Source organism: Anser cygnoides, unplaced genomic scaffold (assembly GCF_040182565.1).
Source record: "Anser cygnoides isolate HZ-2024a breed goose unplaced genomic scaffold, Taihu_goose_T2T_genome scaffold_41_1, whole genome shotgun sequence".
NCBI classification, from domain to species: Eukaryota; Metazoa; Chordata; class Aves; order Anseriformes; family Anatidae; genus Anser; species Anser cygnoides.
In genome coordinates, this window is record NW_027103065.1 from 186,614 (window position 1) to 204,415 (window position 17,802).

The 17,802-nt window shown below is 47.5% G+C and overlaps 1 long non-coding RNA gene across 2 annotated transcripts; it reads left to right on the forward strand.

The window, feature by feature from the left end:
- The first annotated feature begins 7,865 nt into the window (after positions 1-7,865).
- On the forward strand, positions 7,866-16,973 carry LOC136789166 (uncharacterized). Of its 2 annotated transcripts, none has more exons than XR_010828032.1 (2): positions 7,866-8,586; positions 12,277-16,973. It is a non-coding gene; the product is annotated as an uncharacterized lncRNA (long non-coding RNA). The 2 variants fall into 2 exon arrangements; XR_010828033.1 differs by lacking the exon at positions 7,866-8,586 and adding an exon at positions 8,593-8,740.
- The last annotated feature ends 829 nt before the right edge of the window (positions 16,974-17,802 follow it).

Sequence of the window (17,802 nt, forward strand, 5' to 3'; positions counted from 1 at the left end):
TCTTGACTGTTTTCCTCTTTGAGGTGGTAATGTTTCTTACACCGTGATTTCCACCCAATTGCTCTAAGGATTCTGGTTGTCTGCATTTTACAAGGTTGTCTGTTAAGCTTTCTTATCACTGCAAGCATATATCAATACCACCTTCCTTCCCTCTAAACGATGTAACTCTGTGCAAAAACATTTTTATTCCCACAACCTCGATCCCCTTACCCTAAAATCCTTATTCTCTTTAACCCTAACAACTCTAACCACAACCCTAACCCTTCATATCAACCCCCCGACGCTAATGACACTGACTAATGATCCAAACCCCAAACCCCAGGCAACCAACAAAGAAACAGACACAAAGCTGAAAACTACAAAAAAGGCAAAACCCTGGATACAGACCCCAAATCACAAACACGCTACCAAAATGCTACAGAAAAGCCCCAGACGCAGGCCCCAAGCACTACAGCTAGGCCCCAGAAGCTCTAGACACATCCCAAAGCCAAAATGCGATCCCCAAACACTACAGAAAAGCCCCCAAACACCAGACACAGGCTGCAGAAGTCTACAAGCAGGCCCCAGCCACACCCGGATGCAGACCCCAACTGTCCACAAGCAGCTCCCAACCCACCCCCCCCATGAACTGGACCCCCCACCACCACCACCCAGATGCATGCCCCAGGCCCCAGGCCTCAGCCCCAGCCCCCACACCCCAGACTCAGGCCCCAAAGGTGTACAACCAGCTCCCAACTGCCCCCCTCAAAGGGAGGCCCCAAAGCCTGCCAGAGGACCCTAGAGCGTACAAGCAGCTCCCAACCCCCCCGGCACAGGCCCCAACCCCCCCCCGGACACAGGCCCCAAAGGTGTACAAGCAACTCCCCATCCTCCCCAGAGGCACGCCCCAAAGGTGTACAAACAGCCCCAACCCCCCAAGACCCAGACCCCTACAGCGTAGAAGCAGCTCCCAACCCCATGCCCCCAAGGCACATGCCTCAACCCCTCCCCCAAGGCAGGCCCTAACAGTGTACAAGCAGCTCCCACCCCCCCCCCAGACGCAGGCCCCAAAGGTGTACAAGCAGGCCCCTACAGTATACAAGCAGCTCACAACCACCCCCCCAAAGGCAGGCCCCAACCCCCTCCAGATGCAAGCCCGAAAGGTTAAAACCAGCTCCAACCCCCCAACCCCCCCCGCCCCGCGCAGACGCAGGCCCCAAAGGTGTACAAGCAGTTCCCAACCCCTCCAAGGCAGGCCCCAAAAGTGTACAGGCAGGCCCCTACAGTGTAGAAACGCTCCAACCCCCCCCCGCTTCCACCTCGAGGGAGGCCCTCCCCCCCCAGTATACACGAAGCTCCCAACCCCCTCTCAGAGGAATGCCTAAAAAAGTATACAAGCAGCTCCTAACACCCCCCCCCCCCCCCCCCAAAAGAGGCAGTCCCCAAAGGTGTACAAGCAGGCCCTCAAATCCCTTAGGTGTACAAGCAGGCCCTTCAAATCCCTTAGCCCCTGCGCCAGCTTTATTGGCGAGCAGCGAGGCTGGGGGGGGAGGGGGGCAAGACAGCCTTAAATAAAATACAAATATAAAAAGTGTTATAAATGGCTGTTATAAATCCAAATAGGATTACAATCAAAGTTTACAATTTATTAAACGAATAGAGGCAAGCAAGCAGCGCTGGGTGCGCCGGGAGTCTCTGCTCCCCCAGGACGCACACCTGTTACGTAAGGCGGCTGGTTTTGATGCTCCCAGGCTAATACATATTCATTACTACTTCGAGAAGAGGCAGGGTTATTAGAATTGGTTTCCGGAATCCGAAACCCCTCCCAGGGGCGCCTGCGTACCAGTCTCTGGTGGTCTCTCGGGGCTTGCTCGGGCTGAATGCTGGTTGTCTTCCTCTCAGGCTTTTGTCCTTCAATTGTCCTTCAGCTCCCCCTTCCTCCTCGTTTGGGAGCCTCTGCGCCGGATTTCAGAAACTCTAGCAACATCCCCTGCAGTAGTCAGCACTTTTCCCTAAAAACCCCTTTGTTCTCTTATCACCTAGACCCGGGCCTCGATGGTAACCCTTCAAATCCCTTAGTGACACGAATTGCTGGACCATTCCTTACAAAAGGAAGGATAAAATATGTAGAGGAGCAATGGCACACGCGAAAGCCCAGCGCCGCGGGCAGAGGCAGCGAAGGTTGACGGCAGAACAGTGCTCGGTTTGAACACGGAGAGGGAAAGCGAGGGGAAGGTGGCCGAAGCCGGCCGCAGTCTCTGAGCTCTCCTCCTCCTGATTGTTTTCTCTCAAAGCCATTTCTGTCTGTGTGCGGGCACCCGGAGCCGGCAGAAGTCCCCGTGAAGTCCTTCGGCAGGACGGAGGGCTGCGTGGGCTCCAGTGAGAGAGGGAGTTAGGAGAATCTTATCAAGTAGAGATAGAGCGCTGACGGCGTTAAACTAGGATGCTACTTAGCGTCTTTGCTAACTATGGTGCATTGTGCCAATTAACTAAAGCAAGAAGCCTTGGGCCCCTTACCAAGGTCAGTCTCCTAATAAGAGAGTGAGCCTGTCTTAAGAAACTGGGAGAAACTGGTCCTGCAGATGGACAAGAGCCAAGGAGCAACTGAGTCTGTGCAAAGACAAGAGGTCAACTAGCGGTGACGAGGAAGAGTCATCAATCTTCATGCCCACGACCTCCCGTGCTGCCCAGCGCTGAATAAACATACCTACTTTACAATCTCACTGATTGTGGAGTCCCTTTTCCGCAAGTCACTAGCAGCGGTTTCTTCCGCAGAGGTTTTCCCAGAGCCGCTTCAAAGCTTCCCTCGCGGAGCTGGGGCGTCGCAGGGGGTCGTCAAAGCACGCACGCGTGCACACACACACACACACACACACACAGGCGTTGTTGTCCAAACAGAAAGTATTTACAACAAATTCGACAAGCGGTTTTCCTCTGCCAGCAGCAAATGCCTGAGGGCCCCTACAGCTTCACAAATCATAGCACAAAGAGCCTAAAGTTCCTCTAAAATTTAGGGAAATGATTCAAAATAGATCTGCTAGGGGAAAACGATCACTGGCGGCAGGGTACACAATACACGCGAGTCTCAGCTCTCCTCCGCAGGGTCAGTGCCCACGCCCAAGTGCGACGCTGATGGCACCCGAACATTTGCTGTAGCAGGCAGCAGAGCCAGCAGCTCAGGGGAGCAATTTTAAAAACCAGGAGGCACTTAAACCAACCCTTAATTGACCCAGTTACTGCAGGAGAGTCCCGACTACTCGCCCTGGAGTCCTACTGTCACCAGCAAAAAGCACCAACCAAAGCTTGGGGGAACTTTGGTACAGCACAAGAGAAGGGAGTGGGGGTAGCGTAGCCGTATCGCAGAGCTGCTGCTTTTCACACCATTTTATCATCCCTGATAATTGAAAGTAAGGCCGGGTGGGCTGACCCCACCACCACCACTCCTGGCAGCATGTTTGGTCCACAACGCTAGAATAATTATTTTGCTCCCTCCCGCCCTTACAGCTTCATCATCTGAAAAGATTACAGTCAAAACAATGGCATACACAAATAAAAGTCAAGAGTTGACATAGTAACTCCGGGATTTGGGTATCAACTGTCCGAGAAATCAGAACACCCAGGCTTCACAATGTGCCCAACATCGAGCTGTGCCAAGGGGGGGCGGAAGGAAGAAGCTTTCCGTTTAAGCCTTCAGAGCATCGCTCCATCACTACGTCAATTCACAGCCACCACAGCGTGCCGATGGACATCTTTCTGTGCCAAAAGAAACAAGTGTTTTGTCCTCTTGATATCAAAGGTAGCCACCTCTACTTACGGAACCATGCACAAGACCTTAACTCTGACCAGCAGGGAAACTTAGGACAACTGAGTGCAGATCCTGCCAATTTCTACCAGTTCCAACTGTGCTTTAAGTCTCATTGCAAAGCCTCAGTTAGAAAAAGGATCACCTCAGGGTATCCAACAAGAAGAAGAGTTGTTTTCTTTTTTTTTTTTTTTTTTTTTTTTAATATACCATAGGACTATGCAGTTCAATCATCAATCATCTTGGAAAGCTCAAGGAGGAGGTCATCCTCATCCTTCCCTGGGTCCAAGTCGAGCTCGGCTTCCAGTATGCCGTCTGAGAGTTCCCAAAGTAGCATCTCTAAATCCTCGTCTACAGATACGGGCGCGTTGCCTGTGGAACTCAGCCGGCGTGTCCTTGCTTCTTCTAGCTGGGAAGAAGCTGAAGTCGAGCTTGAGAACTCCATTGGCTCCACGGATTCTGCCTGGCTTCCAAGATGTGCTTCAGGTCTTGGCAGAGCAAGGAAGAGAACAATCAGTATATGCCATTTCTTAACGGGAAATCCCTTTTCTGCAAACCGGCTCTTAAAACCGTAGCCAACCCCTCCTGCACTTCAATCTTACCCAGGGATTGTTATTCAATTAACCCAGGGCTACATTTAGAGCCCAATATATTAGCAGGTACATTTTTCAGTTTGGGGGTTTCTCTGTGAAGCCAGAGCACCCGGAGTCTAGCAAAGATGGGAAACCAACATGGCCTCCCGGAAGCCCAGTGTCCGAGAACTACATCTCCCGGCATGCTCTGGGAAAACAATATGGACTCCCGGAAACCCGGTGGCCAAGAACTACATTTCCCAGCACTCCCCAGAAAATTGAGCCTCGCAGCGTGCCGTAGGACGCCATTTTTTGCTCTGTTACATTACCGGTTTCGTGTTTATGGAGGGTTTTCCCGCCGTTTTGGGGGGTTTCCCCTCAATTTCGGGTTTTCAGCTCTCCATTTCAGAGTTCTTCCCCGCAATTTTGGGGTTCCTTCCCCTAATTTGGTGCTTCGCCCCCCCCCCCCCACTTTTGGGGTTCCCCCTCCATTTTGGGGATTCCCCCCAATTCCAAGCCCCCCACAATTTTGGAGGCCCCCACCATCCTTTCTTGGCCTGCCACCCTAATATTAAGGTTCTTTCCCCCAATGTTGGGGTTCTCACCACATGTTTGAGGTTCCTTCCCTTAATTTGGGGCTTAGCTCCCCGGGATCTGGGGCTTTAACCCCAATTTTGGGGGTCCCCCCCAAGTTTGGGGATTCCTCCCGAGGTCTGGGGGGGGTCCACATTCAATTCTGGAATTTCACACTTCCATTTAAGTCTTCTTCCCCCCAATTTGGGGGTTCACCCACCCAATTTTGGGGGTTCCTCCCCTAATTTGGGGGGACCCGACCAATTTTGGGGGTCCCCCCCAATTGTAGAGTCCCCCACCCTCCTTTTTTGGGTTCCCCCCTAATATTAAAGAGTTCTTACGCCCAATTTTGGGGGACCCCACAATTTGGCCGTTCCTTCCCCTAACTTTGGGCTTCAACCCTTCGATTTTGGGGGGGGCTCCCCCCCTCTTATTTTGGCCTTCCGCCCTAATATTAGGCCTAACCCCTAAGAACCTTGACCCCTAACGCTATGGCAACCACGGATCTAACCCTAACCCCTACCCCAACAAACCCTAGAAACCCTAACCCTAAAAACCCTTGCAGCCCTAACCCAATAAAATTTACCACACTAAACCCCTGAAGACTGTTCTGGGGGGTCCACATTCAATTCTGGAATTTCACACTTCCATTTAAGTGTTCTTCCCCCCCAATTTGGGGGTTCGCCCACCCAATTTTGGGGGTTCCTCCCCTAATTGGGGGGGACACAACCGATTTTAGAGTCCCCCACCCTCCTTTTTTGGGTTCCCCCCTAATATTAAAAGTTCTTCCGCCCAATTTTGGGGGACCCCACAATTTTGACGTTCCTTCCCCTAACTTGGGGCTTCAACCCTTCAATTTTGGGGGGGGCTCCCACCCTCTTATTTTGGCCTTCCGCCCTAATATTAGGCCTAACCCCTAAGAACCTTGACCCCTAACGCTATGGCAACCACGGATCTAACCCTAACCCCTACCCCAACAAACCCTAGAAACCCTAACCCTAAAAACCCTTACAGCCCTAACCCGATAAAATTTATCACACTAAACCCCTGAAGACTGTTCTGGGGGGTCCACATTCAATTCTGGAATTTCACACTTCCATTTAAGTGTTCTGCCCCCCCAATATGGGGGTTCGCCCACCCAATTTTGGGGGTTCCTCCCCTAATTGGGGGGGACACAACCAATTTTGGGGGGGACACAACCGATTTGGGGGGGGACACAACCAATTTGGGGGGGTCCCCCCAATTTTAGAGTCCCCCACCCTCCTTTTTTGGGTTTCCCCCAATATTAAGAGCTCTTCCGCCCAATTTTGGGGGACCCCACAATTTTGACGTTTCTTCCCCTAAATTGGGGCTTCGACCCTTCAATTTTGGGGGGGGCTCCCCCCTTAGTTTGGCCTTCCACCCTAATATTGGGCCTTACCCCTAAGAACCCTGACCCCTAACACTACGGCTCCCACGGATCTAACCCTAACCCCTACCCCAAAAAACCCTAGAAACCCTAACCCTAAAAACCCTTACAGTCCTAACCCGATAAAATTTACCACACTAGACCTACGCCTAAAAGCCCTAACCCTAAAAATTAAGACCCTCTAAACCCTAACCCAAAACGTAAAGATTCTCAAAGCCCTAACGCTGGAGACCCTAACCTTAAAAAAAAAAAAAAAAAGACCTTAAAACCCTAACCCTAAATACCTGACCATAACTAAAACCCTAAGACCCTAACCCTAAAAACCCTATCAACACTAAAACCACAAAATACTTTAAAACCTTAACACACTAACCCCCAAACCCTAACCCTTATAACTCCAACCCTAACAACCTTAAAATCCTAACCCTAAACCCTGGAAACCCTAACCCTGAAACCCAACCCTAGTGCCTTAGCCCTGAAACCTTAAAACCCTAACACCTTATTAGAAACACTCTGTAACCAATACCATAGGCTCAGGCAAGTATCTCAGTGAGGTAGCATTTTTATTCACGATTGCAATGGCAGGCGTCCCACAAGCCACCTACTAGTTCCATAACACAGTTTATATAATTTTTTTTTTCCTCTCGGTGACCAGGACCCTCCCCAGTTTCCCCATTGACTGGGTAATCCATGTTCACAATCTATCCAGTGCTTCACAGAAAATACACAGCTGCTGGCCTGTTACTAGTCAATTTTATTTTTTTCTTGACTGTTTTCCTCTTTGAGGTGGTAATGTTTCTTACACCGTGATTTCCACCCAATTGCTCTAAGGATTCTGGTTGTCTGCATTTTACAAGGTTGTCTGTTAAGCTTTCTTATCACTGCAAGCATATATCAATACCACCTTCCTTCCCTCTAAACGATGTAACTCTGTGCAAAAACATTTCTATTCCCACAACCTTGATCCCCTTACCCTAAAATCCTTATTCTCTTTAACCCTAACAACTCTAACCACAACCCTAACCCTTCATATCAACCCCCCGACGCTAATGACACTGACTAATGATCCAAACCCCAAACCCCAGGCAACCAACAAAGAAACAGACACAAAGCTGAAAACTACAAAAAAGGCAAAACCCTGGATACAGACCCCAAATCACAAACACGCTACCAAAATGCTACAGAAAAGCCCCAGACGCAGGCCCCAAGCACTACAGCTAGGCCCCAGAAGCTCTAGACACATCCCAAAGCCAAAATGCGATCCCCAAACACTACAGAAAAGCCCCCAAACACCAGACACAGGCTGCAGAAGTCTACAAGCAGGCCCCAGCCACACCCGGATGCAGACCCCAACTGTCCACAAGCAGCTCCCAACCCACCCCCCCCATGAACTGGACCCCCCACCACCACCACCCAGATGCATGCCCCAGGCCCCAGGCCTCAGCCCCAGCCCCCACACCCCAGACTCAGGCCCCAAAGGTGTACAACCAGCTCCCAACTGCCCCCCTCAAAGGGAGGCCCCAAAGCCTGCCAGAAGACTGATTAGGGAAGCTGAGGCGATTCCAGATAAGAAAGGGTTAAGAATGAAACTATTAAAGGAGAACAGAACATTAGGTGTAGGGCAGGAAGCAGATGTACGGACAATGTATCTCAAAATAGGACATACGGGCAATATATCTCGAACAAGACATTGGAATCCAAGATAAGAAATAATGAGCAGAAGATTCGAAGAAAAAACAGTCCTTGCGGTTAGGAAGAAAGCTAATTCAGCAGAATCCTGACCAAGGGTGAAAAGTACACTGTGAGGAAGACTTATGGCCTTCCTCTCTGAGACCACCGACCACAGCTCGACGACCCCTGCCCAAGACCACTGAGAGGATCTGCGCAGGCGCAGGACACAAAAAACTGATTAGCATGAGAAGCGAGAGTAGGCGGGGTTAGATAATGAATATGTATAGGCGTTAATAAAATATTAATCACTGTGATGTATAAATTTGGGACGGCTTTTCACTTCGGGATGCACGATAGGCGGAAAGATCCCCCGTGCATCCGGCGCCGTCAATAAAGAATAAATCACTTAAAGAAATTGGATTTATGATCTTTGAATCAATCTGGCACCCCAGATGGGACTTCTTCTCTGTCGGACCGCAGGACCCGCTGGGAACAGGACTCCCTAGGGTACCCCCGGGATTTCCCGGAGGGACTCCTCGACTCAACGGATCACTGCGGAGGCAGACACGGACCCCATCATTGTAAGTGATTATATTCTTTATTTTGGTTTATTTGGTTGACCGGTCAATTGGGGTCGTCTGTAAGTCGGAAAGTAAAAGTTTTCTGCAAGACGGCATTTGGTTTTTTGGAAAGCACTCAGTTGCTGTTGGGAAACAAGTAACCTTTGCATGCGAGGTTGGTATTATGTTGTGTTTAAATGTGGAACTTGACCTTGGCTATTGTCTTTGGGATTTTGATTATACTCTTTATAACGTTACTAGGATCTTGGTGTTATTGTGGAAAGCTGCCGGCTTGTATTGTGTAACAAGAAACATTCTGAACTGTAACATGGGGGGGCAGCAGAGTAGTGGGATTCCAAAGAAAAGCCCGTTGGGATGTATCTTGAGTCATTGGAAAGATATAGGGGGATCCCCCAGTGGAACTGAAAATAAGAAAACGTTGATAAAATATTGTAATCAATGGTGGCCACTTTATAAGTTGGATTGTGAGGAAAAATGGCCACTGAATGGAACCTTAAATTATAATACTTTACTACAGTTAATGTTGTTTCTAAGGAGAGAAGGAAAGTGGGATGAGGTGTCATACGCAGATATGTTTTTCACTTTGAGAAACCACCCGGAATGGCAGAAGGAGTGTGGAATTAACTTAGCCCCACAGGATCCTTTGATCCTGGCAATAGAAAAGGATATGAAGAAGGAAGGGGCAGGAAAAATGAAAAGATGTTGTTCGGCGTGCAGTATCGGGCAGAGATGTTTGAAATTGAATGAGTCAGAGGAGAGAATGGAGGATTATGTCCTCCCGCCCCAGATAACAGAACGAGGCGTGGGGGCGAGCTCAGGAAACGGCAGAATAGATAAGAAAAATGAGAGTTGGGGGAATGGAGACTTTACCCCGATCACGGCTCGAACCCGAAGTAAGGTCGGGCCCATTATTCAAGCCCCGTTACGACAGGCTATGGGGGCTAACGGACCAGCTCGGATAAAAGTACCTTTCACAACTGCTGAGTTAGATTCATGGAAGGAAGCTGTGAAAGGATACCGGGATGATCCAGAATCAGTGGCCCGGAGGTTTGAGCTGATTGTAAAGAATTTAGATCCCGATTGGAAAGATATAGAGATAATGCTGGCAGCATTATCGGAAACGGAAAAGCAACTGGTAATTAAGAATGCACAAACTCAAGTACAGACCCAGGTAACGTCAGGAGTTTTACCTGGAACTGTGGAGGTATATGTGCCCAGAGTGGACCCAAACTGGGACTATAATGATGAGGGTGATTATAGGTTATTAAAAAGATATCAGGAATGGATTAGGATCGCCTTGGAAAGTGCGATACCAAAGTCTGTAAACTGGTCTAGGTTATATACCATAAAACAGGGGCAAACTGAGACCCCGTCAGAATTTCTCGATCGACTAAGGACAGCAATGCAAAAATTTACAACGATAGACCCCTCTTCTGAGGAAGGTAAAGTCCAGCTGGTATCATTGTTCTTGGGTCAGTCTGCGGACGATATAAGGCGGAAGCTTCAGAAAATGAAAGAGCCGGATGTGAGAGATTTAGAAAGGCTGGTGGAAGAGGCATGGAGGGTATTTAGGAATCGAGAAGGGAATGAGAAACAAAGGCTGGGTAGGGCTATTGCTGCGGCAACTGTTGCGGCCTTACAGAGGCAAGAAGAACCTTTTCGGGGAAAAGGAAGAGGGAATGGGATAAGGGGAAGGTCAGTAAAGCCTCCCCTGAGACCGAATCAGTGTGCATATTGTAGGGAAGTGGGTCATTGGAGAAGGGAATGTCCGAAACAACGGGAGAAGAACAGGTTGATGGTAGCTAGTGTATCTCCCGACCAATGAAGTGGACCGGGGGATTCTACCCTAGCAGATCCGCTGGTTAAAATTAAGCTAGGGAAATCAGGACAGGAAGTGGAGTTTTTAATTGACACAGGAGCGACTTATTCTGTGTTAAACCAGAAATTGATACCAGAGGATGAGGATTTCGTGACGGTGATAGGAGCTACAGGCCAGCACGAGAAAGCCTTTTTCCTAAGGCCTTTAAAATATAAGTTAGGGAAACAGATGGGAATACATAGGTTTTTATATTTACCAGGATCCCCGAAGTCTTTGCTGGGGCGAGATTTACTAGAACAATTAGAAGCGGAAATTGTCTTTGAAAAAGGGAAGGTGGGGTTAAAGGTGAGAGAAGAAAAGCTGATAACCGCGCTAAGCTTAACGCTGATACAAGCAGACCCCATCGGTAAAGTACCTTCGGAGATTTTAGACCAAGTTTACCCAGGAGTCTGGGCTACTGACATCCCTGGGCGAGCCAAAAATGCAGCCCCGATAGTGGTGAGATTAAAGCCAGGGGAAAGGCCAGTTAAGATTAAGCAATATCCCCTAAGATTAGAAGACAGGAAAGGAATTAAGGGGATAGTGGATAAGTTTTTAAAACATGGACTGCTGGTTGAGTGTGAATCTGAATATAATACTCCTATACTACCAATTAAGAAGCCAGATGGGAAGAACTATAGATTAGTGCAGGATTTAAGAGCTATAAATAAGATCACTGAAGATATACACCCTGTGGTAGCCAACCCGTACACATTACTGACTAAATTAAAAGATAATTTAGTTTGGTTTACCGTACTGGATTTAAAAGATGCCTTCTTCTGCCTGACTTTAGCCCCAGAAAGTCAGAAGCTTTTTGCTTTTGAATGGGAAAATCCAGACTCAGGACGAAAGGCTCAATTGACCTGGACCGTATTGCCGCAGGGATTCAAAAACAGCCCCACGATTTTTGGGAATCAACTAGCAAAAGAGCTTGAGGTTTGGGAGGCCCCAAACACCGAAGGAGTTCTGCTGCAATACGTTGATGACCTTTTGATAGCCACTGAGAATAGGAGCAGCTGCATGCAATGGACGATAAGTCTCCTTAATTTTCTGGGTTTGAATGGGTATCGAGTCTCTCAACAGAAGGCTCAGCTGATTCAGTCACGTGTAACTTACTTGGGGTTTGAGATTTCAGGGGGACAAAGGGAGTTAGGAACAGAACGGAAAGAAACTATCTGCCGTACCCCAGAACCACAGACCATTAAGGAATTACGAACTTTTCTAGGGATGACAGGTTGGTGCCGTCTATGGATTAATAATTATGGACTAATTGTAAAACCCCTATATGACCTCATCAAGAATAACCAATCAAGATTGGTCTGGACGGGGGAAGCACGGGCTGCCTTTAAGAAGCTTAAATTGGAGTTAATGCGAGCACCAGCTTTGGGTCTACCGGACTTGTCTAAACCCTTTTGGTTGTACTCCTATGAGAGACAAGGGATGGCTCTGGGGGTGCTGGCACAGAAGCTGGGCCCCTACAGGAGAGCTGTGGCCTACTTCTCTAAACAACTGGATGAAGTAAGTAAAGGTTGGCCGGGTTGCCTTCGAGCGGTGGCCGCTGTCATCATGAATATACAGGAGGCTCGGAAGTTCACTATGGGACAGAAGATAACCGTGCTGGTATCACACACTGTCTCGGCAGTCTTGGAGCAGAAAGGGGCACACTGGTTATCCCCTCAAAGATTTTTAAAATACCAAGCAATACTGGTGGAGCAAGATGACGTAGAAATTGTGGTTACTAACATTGTGAACCCAGCTTCTTTCCTTAGTAACGCTCCTGACGAGCCAGTGGTCCACGATTGTATCGAAACTATGGAAACTGTGTATTCTAGCCGACCAGATCTCAAGGAGGAGCCCTTGGAAGACGCGGACGAATCATGGTATACTGATGGAAGCAGCTTTGTGAAACAAGGACAACGCAAAGCAGGGTATGCGGTGACGACCACTCAACAGGTAATTGAGTCGAAACCATTACCCCCTGGGACGTCTGCTCAGAAAGCAGAAATAATTGCCCTTACGCGGGCATTGGAACTAGCAGCAGGAAAGAAAGTAAATATCTGGACAGACTCTAAGTATGCATTTGGTGTGGTGCATGCACATGGGGCTATCTGGAAGGAACGAGGATTATTAACGGCCCAAGGAAAACAAATAAAATATGCTGAGGAGATTTTGAAGTTGTTGGAAGCAGTAAAGCACCCAGAGAAGGTGGCTGTTATACATTGCCGGGGACACCAAAAAGGAACCGCTGACTTCGAGGTAGGGAACCGATTGGCTGACCAAGAAGCAAAAAGGGTGGCCGGATTGGCTGAGGCAGAAGCGCTCACTTTAATACCAGACGGTAAAATACAAACTTTAGGTGAAGGACAGGAACCTAGGTACACACAGGAAGATCAAAAGTTAATTGGGGACCTGGGAGGAAAAGCAAGGAGTGATGGATGGGTATACCTGAAAGATAATAGGGTTGTACTACCCTCTAATTTAATATGGCCTATGGTCATGGCAGAACATAATAAGACTCATTGGGGAGCAGACACCTTATATAAAAATCTGAGTCGAGTCTTGGTGGGAAGAAATCTGTATGCTACGGTAAAACAAGTAACCCAGCAATGCAGTATTTGTTTGCATCATAACCCTAATACAGAAAATAGGGTAAAGTTCGGAATAATCAGTAAAGGAAACTATCCAGGACAACAATGGCAGATAGATTTTTCAGAACTGCCAAGAAAAGGGGGGTATCGATACTTGTTGGTTTTGACAGATACTTTTTCCGGGTGGCCGGAGGCTTTTCCCTGTCGAACCAACAAGGCAAGAGAAGTGGTTAAGGTTTTACTGAATGAGATAATACCGCGTTTCGGAATTCCGGCAGCAATGTCCTCGGATAGAGGCTCTCATTTTTGTGCGCAAATAGTTCAAGAAGTAAGTAAGGTCTTAGGGGTAGACTGGCAACTCCATACCCCTTACAGACCACAGGCAAGCGGACAAGTGGAAAAGATGAATCATCTAATCAAACAACAAATAGCCAAAATAGGGCAAGAGACTAATTTATCATGGCCTCAGTCTCTCCCTTTGGCTTTACTTAGAATTAGAGTAAAACCACGGACAAAGGAAAATCTAAGCCCTTTTGAAATATTATACGGAAGACCCTATCAGTTTTTGTTCAGCGGGGAGGACCTGACGCAACTGGGGTCGGGATACTTGTATAATTATTTAATAGGACTCCAAAAACAGTTGGATCAAATATCTAAAGTTGTCTCAGGAACCAGGGCTAGAGGGCTGGACCAACCAATCCACCCCTTTAAACCTGGGGATTATGTGTATGTAAAAGCATTTGCAGGTCGCCCTTTGGAAGAAAAGTGGACGGGACCATACCAGGTGCTGCTGACAACACATACCGCCATCAAGATTAAGGAGCAAACGGCCTGGATCCATTATTCGAGAGTGAAGAAAGCTCCAAAAGCCCCCTGGAAAGTAACGCTGGGTGACGGTGAACTGAAACTAAAGTTCAGTCAAGCAAAATGAAGACACTATGGTCAGGAGTATTTAGTAATGTAGTTAGCAGAAATTTAGTTAACAGAATTGTTTTATTTCTGTGGCTTATAGTTGTAATTGTGATTCAAGAATTGGAAGGTGCTTCTATGATGATAGAGAATGGTGGGTGGCCTTGGTCTGAAGCCGTAACCACGGAGGATAAGAACATTAATGGAAAGTTAGCTGTTGTGGTTATTTGGCGAACAAATGGTGATCATTTACATGCATTATCAGAATGGCAAAATTTAGGGGAAGGGTGGATACACCAAAGAACTGTAGGGGACGAAATTGAAATAGGGTGCCGAATGATTAATGGAACAGCCCACGAGAAAGCAACGGGGATTTTAGTAAAACCGACTTCCAAAAGTGGCCAACAAGAAGGTTGTATCCGCCCAGGTAAATTAGATTGTTGGTATAATTTTATATTAACACAGACTGTAGCAGTTAACTGTTTTTGGACTAATAGTGGTCAAAAGCTCGAGATCAAGGAAGGCGAGAGCCTCATGATAAATTTTACAATATATGCTATACTTCCTACGACAGTGAGACCCCCTATTGCACTTCCTTCCCCTACAACCTATGCCCAAGCCCCAGTCAAGCTGGAACCCAAAATTTATGAAACAGGCCCATATGTAGTAAGGAACACAGGCCAACAACAATTGTTATTTAATCCAGAATGGTCTCTCAAGCGTGTTGAATTGCTAATACAAATTAACATCTCAGCAGTTCAACCAGCCTGTTCTCCTTTCCTGAAGACATCATTAGAAGGCTGGACAATATGGTCACAAAAGCAAGTACACCTCAGGGGCAGAACACAAAGAGACTTAACTGGAATGCTAGGAACAGGATTAGGAGTTTTAAATGGAATTGATTCAGAAATACTAATGAATAAGCTAGCCACAGCAACAAGCGATTTGACAAAACTAAAACAGCCCCTGCAATCATCCTTACTGGCATTGGGAACTAGCCAATGGCAAGTTTCAAAGGTGTTACCAATATGGGAAAAGGCTGAAGACCAGGACCACAGACTAATAATAGATGCACTTAGTATGGCACAAGATAATGTATCTTTAGCTCTTAGTTGTATACAGGTACAGTTATGGATGCAGGCAACGGCTGCCTTGATCATTAGGGAAGGAAGTGAAGGCATTTTTCCGGCTGAAGTCCGAAAGATTGTTTGGGACAATGCCAATGATTTCGAAAAGAAGTTCCAATCTTGGTGGACTCTGGTAAATTTTACCTATGATCCCATTATTAACATGGCTACTGCCTTTGTGCTTACTATACGTAATGCTACAGTTTATGTTATCCACCCCATTGTTGCACTAGGGTTAAATCATGAGGAAACAGTGCTCTATCCTTCGGAGCATAGAACCTGGGCCCGGATGAAGAACGGGAAATGGCAGTCTGTGAATCTAGAATCATGTGTTACCCGGGAACAACAAGGATTTATTTGTGAGAGCAACACAATTGATGCTCAGGATGTCTGTCTTGACACTGAGCAAGGTGTTTGCCACTTTGAAATTCATCCAAATACTAGTCAAAAGACTGTGCTTGTATATATTGGTCAAGGCTGTGTGTGTTTAAGAACTGCTTGTGCTTTTGTAGAAGTAGATGAGGAAAACATAACTCTACCTAGCAAAAATCACTCTAACTTTTGTATTTGTAACTTTGTTAGAATCATCGGGTGTGATTTTTTATATTCAGCACCAGTGGTATCCCACCAGTTGATCAAGTCCAACCACACAATGTATCACAAGTTATTACCCACACCTATTGGGATGAACCTCACGCTAGTGAAGCAATTACTTAAACACCAAGACCTGATCAAAATTTTAAAAGGCATTCAGGAAGATGGAGAGAAGACTTTAATCACTGTCCACCATGATACAAAAGAAATAAACAGAGTTTTGCAAAGAGTAAAACAAGACACAGATCATAGCTGGTGGGACAAACTCTTTGGATGGTCGCCAACTGCAACTGGGATTTTGAACACATTGTGTCACCCAATTATTGTTCTATTGATGTTAGTTGGTATAAGTTTAATATTGTCTTTTGTAATACTTGTTTGGAATTGGAAATTGTTACAACGAATGGCAATATTAGCTTCCCTGACGAAAGTACATGGCAAGGTATTGAGAGATACATATCGTAGAGGCTGGGAAGAAGAATTTTTGTATTCGGAAAGGTCTCTACCGACATAGAGGAAATATAGAAACAAACAAAGGTTCTGTATAAGATTAGTAAGGATAACATTTCATGGGGCTTTGAGGAAATATGGAATAAGTTAACTTCATGGTTACCCAACTTTCAATAGTTAGAACAAGTTTTTACTGATCTGGTTATGTTATTGGTAGTAGGAATATTTGTATGTATGTCACTGCGATACTGCTAATGATAAGGGCATGCAATGCAAAAGAATTTGCATGGGGAAAAGAAAAGGGGGGATTGATTAGGGAAGCTGAGGCGATTCCAGATAAGAAAGGGTTAAGAATGAAACTATTAAAGGAGAACAGAACATTAGGTGTAGGGCAGGAAGCAGATGTACGGACAATGTATCTCAAAATAGGACATACGGGCAATATATCTCGAACAAGACATTGGAATCCAAGATAAGAAATAATGAGCAGAAGATTCGAAGAAAAAACAGTCCTTGCGGTTAGGAAGAAAGCTAATTCAGCAGAATCCTGACCAAGGGTGAAAAGTACACTGTGAGGAAGACTTATGGCCTTCCTCTCTGAGACCACCGACCACAGCTCGACGACCCCTGCCCAAGACCACTGAGAGGATCTGCGCAGGCGCAGGACACAAAAAACTGATTAGCATGAGAAGCGAGAGTAGGCGGGGTTAGATAATGAATATGTATAGGCGTTAATAAAATATTAATCACTGTGATGTATAAATTTGGGACGGCTTTTCACTTCGGGATGCACGATAGGCGGAAAGATCCCCCGTGCATCCGGCGCCGTCAATAAAGAATAAATCACTTAAAGAAATTGGATTTATGATCTTTGAATCAGGACCCTAGAGCGTACAAGCAGCTCCCAACCCCCCCGGCACAGGCCCCAACCCCCCCCCGGACACAGGCCCCAAAGGTGTACAAGCAACTCCCCATCCTCCCCAGAGGCACGCCCCAAAGGTGTACAAACAGCCCCAACCCCCCAAGACCCAGACCCCTACAGCGTAGAAGCAGCTCCCAACCCCATGCCCCCAAGGCACATGCCTCAACCCCTCCCCCAAGGCAGGCCCTAACAGTGTACAAGCAGCTCCCACCCCCCCCCAGACGCAGGCCCCAAAGGTGTACAAGCAGGCCCCTACAGTATACAAGCAGCTCACAACCACCCCCCCAAAGGCAGGCCCCAACCCCCTCCAGATGCAAGCCCGAAAGGTTAAAACCAGCTCCAACCCCCCAACCCCCCCCGCCCCGCGCAGACGCAGGCCCCAAAGGTGTACAAGCAGTTCCCAACCCCTCCAAGGCAGGCCCCAAAAGTGTACAGGCAGGCCCCTACAGTGTAGAAACGCTCCAACCCCCCCCCGCTTCCACCTCGAGGGAGGCCCTCCCCCCCCAGTATACACGAAGCTCCCAACCCCCTCTCAGAGGAATGCCTAAAAAAGTATACAAGCAGCTCCTAACACCCCCCCACCCCCCCCCCAAAAGAGGCAGTCCCCAAAGGTGTACAAGCAGGCCCTCAAATCCCTTAGGTGTACAAGCAGGCCCTTCAAATCCCTTAGCCCCTGCGCCAGCTTTATTGGCGAGCAGCGAGGCTGGGGGGGGAGGGGGGCAAGACAGCCTTAAATAAAATACAAATATAAAAAGTGTTATAAATGGC